Source organism: Pristiophorus japonicus, chromosome 9 (assembly GCF_044704955.1).
Source record: "Pristiophorus japonicus isolate sPriJap1 chromosome 9, sPriJap1.hap1, whole genome shotgun sequence".
Classification (NCBI taxonomy): Eukaryota; Metazoa; Chordata; class Chondrichthyes; family Pristiophoridae; genus Pristiophorus; species Pristiophorus japonicus.
The window spans coordinates 204,803,609-204,816,779 of NC_091985.1; positions in this window are offsets into that span (position 1 = coordinate 204,803,609).

A 13,171-nucleotide genomic window follows, 5' to 3' on the forward strand; every position below is an offset into this window, starting at 1 on the left:
CTTTGACCCTCCGATACACACACAAGTGGCATCCGACATCACGGATGACCACGAAGCTGAACTCATCATCCCCAGAAAGGCCAGCTGCGCAGCAGCCCAGCGAAAGCCCAACTAACTCACCTGCCCCTGTGTTTGTACCGAGATGATTGACTAGGGAGCGGAAAGCCCCAGATTGTCTCATCCTGTAAATAAGTGTACTATTGACTTTGGGGGGCAGTGATGTTATGTATGCAACATCTTGTAACCAGCATTCTACCGCCACTGGAGTCCCAACGGATCCCAGCATCCCTTGGGAGCACTGCATATAAGCAGGCCTCCCATGCTGTCAGAATAAAGAGGCTAAGGTTACACTTACTCAAGTCTACAGTACTCAGTCACATTGCTTTATTTGAGACATAACAAAAACTGTACACAATACTCCAGATGCGGTCTCACCAGGGCCCTATAAAGTTGCAATAAGATGTCTTTACTCTTGTACGCAAATCCTCCTGTAATAAAGACCAACATACTATTTCCTTTCTTAACTGCTTGCTGTACCTGTATATTAACTTTTTGTGATTCGTGTACAAGGACACCCAGGTCCCTCTGAACACCAACATTTCCGAATCTCTCGCCATTTAAAAAATACTCTGCTTTTCTATTTTTCCTACAAATGTGGATAACTTCACATTTCTCCACATTATTTACATTTGCCATGTTCCTGCCCATTCACTTAGCCTGTCTATATCCCCTTGAAGCCTCTTTGCATCCTCCTCACAACTGGCATTCCACCTAGCTTTGTATCATTAGTAAACCTGCATTTTTAACATTTAGTCCTCTCATCTAAATCACTGATATATATTGTGAATAACTGTGTCCAAGCATCGATCCTTGCGGTATCCCACTAGTTATAGCCTGACAACCTGAAAATGACCCGTTTATTCCTACTCTCTGTTTTATGTCCATTAACCAATCCTCAATCCGTGCTAGTATGTTATCCCCAATCCCATGAGCCCTAATTTTGTTTAATAACCTTGTGTGGCACCTTATCGAAAGCCATTGCTTTTCTACCATCATACCTTTTAATGTAATTTCCCAATCTACCTTAACCAACTCCCCCCTCATACCTACATAGTTTCTTTTGTTTAGATTTTAGACCCTAGTTTCAGATTTAACTAAGTCACTTTCATATTTAATGTAAAATTCTATCATATTATGGTCACTCTTCCCTAAGGGCCCCTTTACTACAAGGTTATTAATTAACCCTTTCTTATTGCACAATACTAGATCTAAAATAACCTGTTCTCTAGTTGGTTCCTCAAAATACTGATCTAGAAAACCACCTTGTATACCTTCCATTAATTCGTTCTCCACACTATTATTGCAAATTTGGTTTGCTCAGTCTATATGCAGATTAAAGTCCGCCATGATTATTGTATTACCTTTGTTACATACACCTCTAATTTCCTGATTTATACTGTGCCCATACATTACCATTACGGTTTGGGGCCTATAAACAACTCCCACCAATGTTTTCTGCCCCTTGCTGTTTCTTAGCTCCACACAAACAGATTCTACTTCTCGATTTTACGAGCAAAGAGCCTTTCCCTCTGCAGTCTTTATCCCATCCTTTATTATCAGGGCTTCCCCTTCTCCTTTTCCATTTTGCTATCTCTTCTAAAAGTTACATATCCTGGAATATTTAGTTCCCAACTGTGGTCACTTTGCAACCATGTCTCCATAATAGAAACATAGAAACATAAAAAATAGATGCAGGAGTAGGGCATTCGGCCCTTCGAGCCTGCACCATACCACCATTCAATAAGATCATGGCTGATCATTCACCTCAGTACCCCTTTCCTGCTTTCTCTCCATACCCCTTATTCTCTGGTGCAACTCCATCCCCAACAGCTTCCAACGAAGATACGTGGGGAAGGTAAATAAAGCTTATGACCAATTGCAGCAAAAGCTGTGGGGAAATTCTACAGGACAGGCTGCCAGGAAACTTAAACATGATGCTGAACTGCACCTGTATTTAATCAAACCTATTCATTTCTATCTGCGCTATTAATTTGTCTATTCTATTGTGAATACTTCATGTATTCAGATATAGTGCCTTTAGCTTTGACTTTTTTCTATTTTTCCCTGATGTCACCTTAGTCAGTAATGCCCTACTGCCTTTGTTACTCTTTCTGTCCCTTCCTGACCCATTCTGCTTATTGCTACCCAAAACTCTGCTCTGCTCTAGAGCCTCCACATTTCTCTTGCTGCCTTTTCTCCATATCTAAACCATGCTATATACTTTCCTGAATCCTCTCCCCATCCCCTTCATTAGCTTAAAGCTCTTTATACTGCCCTAGTTATTCGATTCGCCAGGACACTGGTTCCAGCCTAGATCAAGTGGAACCCATCCCAATGGAACAGTTCCTGCTTTGCCCAGTACTGGTGCCAGTGCCCCATAAAGCAAAACCCCTGCCTCCCACACCACTCTTTGAGCCACACATTTAACGTCCTAATCTTCTTATCCCGGCACAAATTGGTGTGTGGCTCAGGTAACAATCCAGAGATTAGTACCTTGGAGGTTCAGTTTTTTCATTTGGACCCCAACTCCTCAAACTCTTTCAGCAGAACCCCATTCCTAGTTCTATCTATGTTGTTGGTTCCTACATGGACCATGAAAACTGGACATGAAAATTTCCACGTTGCCGATATTTAGAGGTGTTGAAAAGTTACGGCTGAGTTTCTGGCGCCTGACTACAACAAAAAAAAGTTCCAACTTTTGCCATTTTTAATTTTTAATTTGGCGCGATGCAGATTGTCCTTAAGCTCTGTCGGTGGAGCCTAAGATCTGAGCTGAAAAAATGGAAGCCGCCTTCTGTGCATGCACCAAAAAAAAATCCTCTTTTTCACGTGACGGCTGTGCCTGCACTTGCACAGTACACTTCCTGGTCTGTATTCAGCCGTTTTTAAACAGACAGTTGTGTGTGAGAACTTGCTTTTGAGGAGAAAAATCAGAGCTGCAATATGGGATCAGGGGACAAGGATCAAGAATTTTCTATCAGAAGAAGTCGAGGCCCTGGTTTCTATTATTGAGGGCAGATGGCACGAGCTTCAGAACAAAGATCCTATTAAAATAAATCCAAAAGAAATGAACAAACGCTGAGATAAAGTTGCAGAAGATTTCTGTGGAACAGTGACCACCCTGATGACCGGCTGGCAGTGCAGAAAGTGGCAGGACCTTGGCCAAGCAATTGGTGTAAGAAATATTTTCATTTATGCACTGAAATTACAATTGTAAGTGTGACCATCTGTGTGTGTCACCCACCACAGCAGACAGAGACCCCCCGCCCCCTCCACCTCTCTAAAAAGTTATATTTTCATCTTTGCAGAGGAAGGTGGCACATAACAAAGAGCAAAATCGAACTGGAGGAGGTCTGGCAAATCTGCACCCACTTACACCCCTGGAAGTGAGGGTCACTGGTATGATGGATGCTGGCTCTAGGTCAACAACCGATGCACAAGCTGGGCCCAGACACCAGAGAGAGGTTAAGTCCTGCAAATTCCACAGTCTGGCTTGGCTAATTGTTAAGTACTGAATGGGGTAGCCATGCTTCGGTTCATGGGATGTACTCTCCGTCAGCTACGCTTCGGTTTATGCAATGTGCTATCATTCATCTAGGTCCTTCAAACGAGCCTGCTCTGTGTGAGCCTACTCATGCCACCCTGCCCCCTCCCCTACTGCTAACTGATGGTCTTGCCTGTTATATTTTGCAGAAGTTGCGCCCATCCCTGAGGAAGTACAACCCAATGCCGCAGAAGAACATTCAGAACAGAGGACCCTGAACATAACATCTTTCATGCCGAACTTCCAGAGGAAGAGCAGGACAAGGATGAGCAGTGGGGTGAGGGGGAAGCCCCGAATCGTGACACTATCGCACTGAATCTGGAGGAGGTGGTGCCGTCTATTGATGCGCCAGCTCCTTTTCAGACTGCTACGAGTGATGTGACATTTCATGGTGTTTCACAGTGGACTGCAGTGAGCCACACCCAGGGTGAGGAGGGGAAGGAGAGCTCAACAGCGCAATGAGGGGGAGAGCAAGGCACTGAGGGGGGAGACCATTGACCTTACCTGATCATTCCTGGAAACCATCAGTTGGGTGAGGAGAAGTAACAACACACTCGCGAGAAATGGGAACACTGTCGGGGCAGATTAGGGAAGAAATGTTGGAGGTAGTTGATACACTGTCGGGGCACATTAGGGAGGGATTGTCGGAGGTAGCTGCTGCAATAAGGGAACGCACCCAGGCTATCATTCCCTCATGGCAATTGACGGAATTAACTGCTGCGACTCCCACTCCAAACCCTAAACTATCCTCGGGTACTGTGCCGGTTCATCCTCAGGCTGAGGAAGAGGCCTTCCACATTGCAGTCTGTCCGTCCCCAACAGGAAATGCACATTCCCCAAGATCTCGAAAAAAGCAGCTTGGTACCGGCGGGAGAATGCCTGCACCACCACCGGCCAAGGGTAGAGTCAACAAGGGCAAGTCTTAGAATAAGGGGAGGAGAGATGGCTGCAGCTAAAGTTTGTTTGCTGCTGTTGTTCTTATATTATTGTTATTTAACTGATCTCAATTGAAAAGTTTTTGTAAGTGATGTAAATTTACAAGTTTAAAGTTTGCAAGTGATCTTAACTGAAAAGTTTAAAATTTGATACAAAACTCTTTTTAAAGTTAACTTAAGTACAAGTGAAAACATTTTTAATAAACATAATTCTTTTTAAAATTAAAGCAGAATCATTAACATTATTTCTTCACTTAACACAAGTGAACAGGTCCAAACAGTAAACATGGTCAATTATGAAACATGCCGCTGAGCCTTCATGCATCAAAGTATTCAAGGTTTAGCCGCTGACACAAGGCTTGAGCAATGGTTAAAGGTGCACGACGTACCCCCCACCTCCGTTATTGTCCTGCGGGTTGAGGTAGTTGCATGGCTTCCTCCTTCTCTTTATCATCAGCCTGTTCATCGTCATCTTCATCTCATCTCACCTGAGGTGGCTCTTCTATTTCCAGCTACTGTTACCTCATGATGGCTAAGATGTGCAGCATGCAGCACATGAGTGAACTGACTGACCGTCTCAGGGGCGTATTGCAGGTAACCTCCAGAGTGGTCCAGGCATCAGAAACGCTGCCTCAGTATACCGATGGTCCTCTCAATGATGCTGTGCATCATTATATGGGACATGTAGTGATGCTCGGCTTCTGTCTGGGTTACGCGGAGGGGGGCGGGGGTCATCAGCCAGGTGGCGAACCATACCCTTTGCCCCCCCAGCAGTCAGCTCTGCCCTTGTGGCTGCTGCTGAAAAATGGCAGATATAGCGCTCTCACACAAGAGGAAAGCATCATGGGTGCTCCCTGGGTATCTGGCATCAACTGCCATGATGAGCTGGGTGTTTAGCGAGTGGAACCTTTTTCTGTTCCTGTACATCACGGAATCGTCCAAAGGTGCTCGCAAGACGATGTGTGTACAGTCAATGCAACCCTGTATCTTGGGGAAACCAGCAATCCTGGAGAAGCCCACAGCCCTGTGTAGGGGAGGACGAAAACCCCCTCATTTTACCCAGAAGGAAAGGGGCTGTGGGATCAGTCTGTGCTGTGAATTGAAACCGATGGAAGGAAAACTTTGGGATACAAATGGAGACCCCCCCCCCCCCCGTGTTTGGACTCATAGGAAAGGGAATTTAATTTGGAACTATCTACCAGAAAGTTTGAAATCCTAAAGTGCACATGGAAGAAACTATGAACTTTAATCGAATTTGGGATTTTTTTTTAAAGGTCTGCAAGAAAAGGGGTGGAGTCAATATCAAAAGGGCCAGTTTGGACATTGGAACTAATCAAATTGTCTGGGAACTGTATACCCTCGAAACTTGCCCCTTGAAACCATTAGCATTTAAACAATGCCACATACATATTCCAACACCTTTTTCATCAGGCATAGAAATATCTGGCTCAGGCCAGACTAGCACAATGGCTACAGGAGGCCAATGCAATCAACACCCACTCAAACCTTGAGTAGGTTAAGATCAGTGGGGAAAAAAACCTAAAAACCTCAAACTGTTGCATTTTTCAAAATCAAAAGTCCACCAATGAGAAGAATCGACTTCAGCAGGAGAGGCGGACTGGATAATCTGTCTATAAAAAAAAGGGGGTTCTGACGTAGTGAGAGAGAGGAGTGATGATTTTCCCTGCCCTGGTGATTCAACAACCACAACCACAGGCCTCTCGACACGGAAGGAAAACCAGTGTCCGAAGACACCGAAGATAGAAGAAACAAACCACCAGACTGCAGAAGGCACAGTAGTGAGTATAACCTCTGGTCCCCAGAACTCCCAACTCAGTTAGGCGAGGAAAGGTGGGAGGTTGGGCATTGTACTGCTAAACTGGTGTAAAGATTTTCGTTGTGTCCGTTTAGTGGGATTTAGGGGGATTGTTTTGTTGGTGTATTGCTGTTTGTTGAGTTACACCTTGCCAAATAAATTGGAAGCCTAAAGTTCCTCTTGGAATCACCTTGTCTCAGTTCTATTGTATTACATCTCCTGATCGTGAGTCTTATGTCAGAACCGTGTAAGGGAAGCTAGGAGCGCCTCGAAAACGCTCAACTGTGTGTCACAGGCTAGGGAAGAAGGGGTTAGGAGTGTTTGACACTCACAGGTGCCTCACAGGCTAGGCATAAGCTGTGGGGACGCACGAGTCTCAAAACCCCCTTCATAAGCTGTGGACACAGTCTCTCCAGGGGTGCTCTTGCAGCACTCAGGGTACCTCACAGGCCAGGCATAAGCTGTGAGGGCAGAAGCCCAGAGAGAGACACCCAAGGCACAACAACAACCCTGTGAAAACCCCTTACAGAACATGGCGACCCAGATGGGACATAAGCAAACAGGAGATGTTAATATAACAGATGAGGTGATAAGAGAGGAAACTAAAATGGAGGAGAGAATTTCCTCATACATTTTTGGCAAGGTGAACCTCACCAAACCTTGGGTACAAGCCCTCACTCGGGCAGAGCGCCCAGTGGATGCTGCTGCTCAGTGGACAGCAGGGAAGGACCACAACCACAAGGTGGAAAAGGCCATCTGGCTTATCTGCCTCACCCGCCAAGTCCGAAAGCTCGACCAGCGGGTGAAGGACTTGGAACAGAGTCTTCAGAAATCAGAGGAGCTCTCTGCTATCCGGGCTGTGGTTGGGGACAACCTGCTGGCCGAATTAGCTGGGGAGCAGCAAAGGAACCGGCAGTTGGAGGAGACCTTCCGAAATAGCCGGGACTATCTTCAGTGTCAGGTCACTGAGGCCAAGGGTAGTGAGGGGTCCCTCCGGGAACAGAATTCTCGGCACACCCAGAAAATTTGGGAACTGGAGAATAAATTAAAAGACGTACAGGCAGCCTATAAAGTGGCCAGTAGCAGTGAGTTTGCAGATCACGGTCCCTGCCAGGAGAGGATTAAAACTCTCACCCACGCTCTATCCCAGGCAAAGGGGATGGTCGCCCTGATAGGACCTGGAGGGTCCACAGGGGACAAAGGAGAGTATTGGGGGGTAGAGGAGAATCCAAAGGCAAGAGACGCCCGACCACCTCCTGAGGCACCGGTTGTTTGTCCGGTGGGGTACCAGGAGGGGCGGGGCACGCAGGTAGTAGCATTCCCAGGGCTGGGGGCAGGACCAATGTGTCCCGCTCGGCAGCAGGGATGTGAGGCTCCAGCCGAGGGTCAGTTAAAGGCTGGATCAGGCGACCAGGCACTGTCTGCTGCACCGGGTATGGTGGGACAGCCGGAGGTAGAGGGACCAGCGCAGAAAGATCCTGAACCAGGGCGGATGTGCCCGGTCAGGCAGCGCAAGTACGGCCCTCCACAGGGAGGTGGCCAAGGTCGGGGAGCGCTGGAGAGCGACTTTATTATTCCCCATGGAGTTCAATCACTCAGGGCCATGGTGGCCCATTTGGCCAAACTCACTCGCAGCGGGGACCCATCTATCCACTTCATGGAGGTGATGCAGGCAGGGGAAATTAATGGGTGCGACGAGGAAGAGACAGCCAAGCTGCTGCTCTTCTCTCTGGACAGCAAATTGTACCAGGCCCTACCGGCAGAATGCCAGAGGGGACAGCGTACATTTACTGAGGTCCAGAGGGCCGTCCTTGAGGCTATGGGCTTCGATGACGGCAGTCCTTTCGAACGGGTCGAAAGGACAAGGCAGCTCGCAGGGGAAACCCCTCAGGCGTTTGCGGACAGGCTGTGGGTGGTATACCATGCAGCCTGTGGGGAGCTCCTCGACCGGGCGAATCTTTCCGCGGTACAGACTGGCCGCTGGCTGAGGATGCTGGTGGCAAACTGCTTGCCCCGGCTCAAGGCCAGGGCAGAACTGTGGTTCAATTCCCGGGACCCCAACCTCACCGAGGAAGCAGTGGTCAGGCAACTGGCACTGGTCCAACGGAATGGAGGAGGGGAGGAGGAGAAAACCTCCAAAGGTCGGGTAAATGAAGTAAAGCCCAACTCGATTCCCAAAAGGGAATGGCACCAGGAGGGTGGCCGCTCGATTGATAAGGAGGGTGTGTGCTACGGGTACGGGAAAGCTGGGCATTTTAAAAGGGATTGCAGGAGCCCAGTAAAGAGATATGGGGGGAGAAGTCCTTCAGGAGCCGCCCAGAGTGGGGGAAGTGGAGTGAGCTCCTCACTATCCCTTGACCAGATAGTAGCTGCTGTGAGGACAGCGCTGGAGGGGACTGGGAAGGTAGCCACGGCAACAGGCAGGGAAGCACCAGCAACCCTGCCAGTACAGAGGCCGTGACTAGCCCAGACCCAGCCTGTATACCTGTGCCCACTAGAATACGACCCCTGGGGACGACCCTGGGTCAAGATGGAGGTTGAGGGTGTATTGGGTACCTACCTTTTGGACACTGGTGCTTCCAGCACGATAGTCCATTCGGAGGACCCCGCAACCTCACCTCTATCAAACGGGGTGCCGTATCAACTAGTTGGGTTCACAGGTAATGAGAAGGCTGGGTTTTTCTCAGTCCCGCTTGCAGTTCGTTTAGGAGCACTCCAAACACAATGGAAGTGCGTCCTGATGAACTGGGAGCAGGTGGGAAAAGGGATTTTGGGGGCTGATTTTATCATCGCTCGCCAGATCCTAGTAGACTTGAGGAATCACTGTCTATGGGGCACAGTGGGCACGGGAGCAGAGGGAGAAGTCATGGTTATTGATAAGAAACAGGGAAAAGGGACTCTGTGTACAATGAAGCCAAAAGGGGGTTACGACCTGGAGGTTCTGGTCTGTAACACCCCGGCCGAGTACCGGGCCTATGTGCAAGCAAATCTTGCAGCATTTGCCACCCATAAACACGACTGTGGGAGAGTCACAGGAGTGGAGGTTAGAATAGATGGGGATCCCATGTCGCGCCCGCAAAAGCAGTATGGCTTTCCCCGAGAGGCAGAAGCAGACTTGGAGACAGCTTTAAGCTCGCTTGTCGAGCAGGGTGTTTTGAGACCCATAGCCACCCATGTCAACTCCCCGCTTTGGCCGGTTAGGAAACCGGACAATTCTTGGAGGGCTACGGTGGATTATAGGGTGCTCAATAAAAACATCCCAGCTTGTGCCCCCACAGTAGCGGCGGTTGCGAATCTGATAGGGGAAATCCCTGCATCCGCAACCACGTTCACAGTGTTGGACATATCCAACGGGTTCTGGTCTATCCCTGTACGGAGGGAAGACCAGTACAAGTTTGCCTTCACCTTCCGGGAACAGCAGTATACATGGAGCTGCCTCCCACAGGGCTTTCATAATAGTCCCAGCATCTTTCACCAATGCATGGCGAACTGCTTAAAAGGCTTCAGCCAATCACACCAGCTGGTCCAGTATGTGGACGACCTGTTGTTGTTCATGGACAGCAGTGAGGAACACGGTCCACTGCTGGCCAAACTGCTGGTCTTACTGAAGGAAGGGGGTTTTAAAGTTAACCCCAAGAAAGCCCAGATAGGTCTAGGAGAGGTAAAATTCCTGGGCCTGACGATAAGGGCAGGAGAAAGGGCCATTGATGAGGCTAGAAGAAAGGCAGTGCAGGAACTCCCTGTCCCTAGGGATGTGTCGGGGGTAAGGTCTTTCCTGGGAATCACCGGCTACTGTAGGGACTTCATCGAGGACTATGCAGCCACTGCCGCCCCTCTGCTCAGACTTCTCCATAAGGGGGTCGAGTGGGAATGGGACGAGGGCTGTGAGGCAGCATTTGTCCGTCTTAAGAGAGACCTGCAGGTAGCACCAGCCCTAGGGGCAATTGATGGGGGTGAGGAATTCTTCCTGGAGGTGGCAGCCAGTGGTGACAGCTTAAGTGCAGTGTTGCTCCAGGGGCGAAATGGTCAGCTGAGACCAGTGGTGTACTCACGGAGGTAGAAAAGGGATACTCCAATTGTGAGAGGGACTTGCTTGCCACCCACTGGGCAGTAAAGAGAGCTCAGATCTTTACCGGAATATCCCCCATTACACTCCTCACCCATCATACCCCGACGCAGATGCTGTTGGACGGGAGGATTAAGGACGGGACAGTGAGCAGTGCTAGAATCACTCGCTGGACCCTCCTCCTCTCCCAAATGACTTTAAAGGTCAAGGGCCTCTGCGAGCCCAGGCTCGCAGCAAATTTAATCTATCCAGGGCAGCCGCATCGATGCTCTGTGGAGGGAGTATGGGACATTAACTTTGGATTTCGGGCAGGGATACACCCCACAGGCCGCGAGATCTATGTTGATGGCTCCAGTTCAGTGTCCGCGGGTACAAGACTCACGGGCTGCGGAGTTTGGGATCCCAAGGCAGGAATTGCCTTGGCTCTTAAACTCCCATGCACCCTGAGCGCCCAGCAGGCGGAACTCTCGGCGGTGATGTATGTGGTCACACACCCCGAGGAATTCCCTACCCCATACACGATTTGCTCGGACAGCATGTTCACTTGCAATTCATGTACAGAGTATCTGGCGATTTGGTCACGCCGGGGGTACACCTCTGCAGATGGGAAGCCCCTTGTGACCAAACCCCTGCTAGAAAAGATCGTGGCTGCAGTGGGAGAAACCGGGGATGTATATATCCATAAGGTAAAGGCCCACTCCAAAACTGAGCCACGGGGGGAAGGTAACCAGCAGGCAGACCTGCTGGCAAGGGAAGGTGCTCGCACAGGTCGCCCATGGGACCCATATGAGGCAGGCAGGATAGCAGCAGCAAGAAGCAAGCCAGGGACACAAGGGAGCGTAGGGGCGGCTGCGGCCCCGGACCTTAAAGTAGTCCAGATGCAGGATCCGATCCTGAAGGCTGCCTTGGCTGCTATCAAAAGGGGGGAAAAGGCAGAGGGCCCATACAGTGCTGCAGATATTGCTGTGCGGGAAGGCATGTTGTTTAAAGGGGACAAATGGGTAGTGCTGCCACAACACCGGAGGGAATTCCTTCAGCTGGCCCATGAGGGTCCAGGTGCGGGAACCCTGGGCCAGAATCTACCTGGCAACGGGTAGAAAAGGCAGGGTGTTGGACAGACCTCCGGGAAGACGTCGCAACTTCTGTGCGGGCTGTCTGGTTTGCGCTGCAAACAATCCAGACCCTCAGAAAAGGAAGGCATCTATGGGACACGTCAGGCGGGTAGAGGGACCATGGCAGTCGATCCAGATCGACTACATCGGACCCCTACCGGCCGCCCAGGGAGGTTATAAATACTGCCTTGTCCTGGTGGATGTGTTTTCCAAGTGGGTGGAAGCCTTCCCTTGCCGAACAGCTACCGCGGTGAGGACTGCAAAAATCCTGGTGAGGGAGGTGTTCTCTCGGTGGGGTCTACCTCAAATCGTGGAGTCCGACCGAGGAAGCCACTTCACCGGCCAGGTGATGCAGGCCACCCTAAAGGTGCTGGGGATAAGAGCCAAATGGCATGTCGCCTACAACCCTCAGTCCTCAGGCCCCGTAGAACGCCTGAACCGGACCCTAAAGGAAAGGCTGCGCAAGGAGACAGGAGACTCACCGAACAAGTGGGTGGAGGTCTTACCGTTGGTCCTCATGGGAATCCGGGCCAGTCAGTCAAAGAGCACACAGAGTACTCACCCCATGAGCTGATGACGGGCCGGATCATGAGAACCCCAGTGCATGTGTTGGCGCCGGTTCTCACCGAAGGGCAGCTCCGAGAGGTGAACCGGGACCGGTTTGTCAGGAACCTGTTTGAACACCTGTTTGATTCACTGGCAGGCTGCTAGTAACATGGGCAGACAGCATCAGAGTAACCGATTGCTGCTAGAACCCAGCAAACACCACGAATGGGAGATAGGGGACCAGGTCATGGTGAGGAACTATGCTCGGGTCGGGGTTTTTGAAGCATTATATATGGGACCATACAGCATAGTCGACAAGGCTAGCCCTATGGTCTATGCAGTTCGATTGCCTCGCCGGGTGAAGTGGTATCACATTAATCAGTGTAAACTGTTTGACCCCAAAAGAGGTAAAAAACAGAGGGGACGAGCAAGGGAAGGGAATCAGGCACTGGGGGAAGAACAGGCCCCAGTGGATTTGGAGGCTCCGGAGGAGGCAGCGGGCCCCGAAGCTCTACAGCCGGGGCTGGTTCATTGCTCCTGTAAGGCTATCCCACCACTGGGTAGAGGTTCCCAGCCCACTAACAGAAGTAGGGAGAAAGGCTCTACCATTAGCAAGGTTCAAGGGGAAGCTGAACCTCCCATGGTGGATCAGCTGGGGCTAGCCCAAGAGGTGGAGGAGATGGCACTGCAGCCCATAACGTGGGACTCTGCACCGACAGTAAGGAGGAGGAGTAACAGAGTGCCACAGCCCAGGGCGCCGTGGTCCCCTGTTTACTTAGCCTCCCGCCCCAGACTGATACGGCGAAAGACAACAGGGGAGGGTGCTCTGTTGCGCTAGCAAGGGTCTCCCACCGATTATCCGGGGCTCGGGACGGCCTTGGAGGGCAGCACAAGACTCATTAAGGGGGACCATACGATCCCCTCAGCGGAGGACATCCTGGTCCCCAGGGTACGGTCAGCCAAGTGGTCGACGACGCCTTTACAGTGACAGGATATAGCCTGGCCACCCGGGGACGGGTGGCGGTGTGTATATTTTCCCTTCCTGTTTTGTTACTTTGTGTTGTGAGTATATGTGTTTAGGTAAGGCAGTGA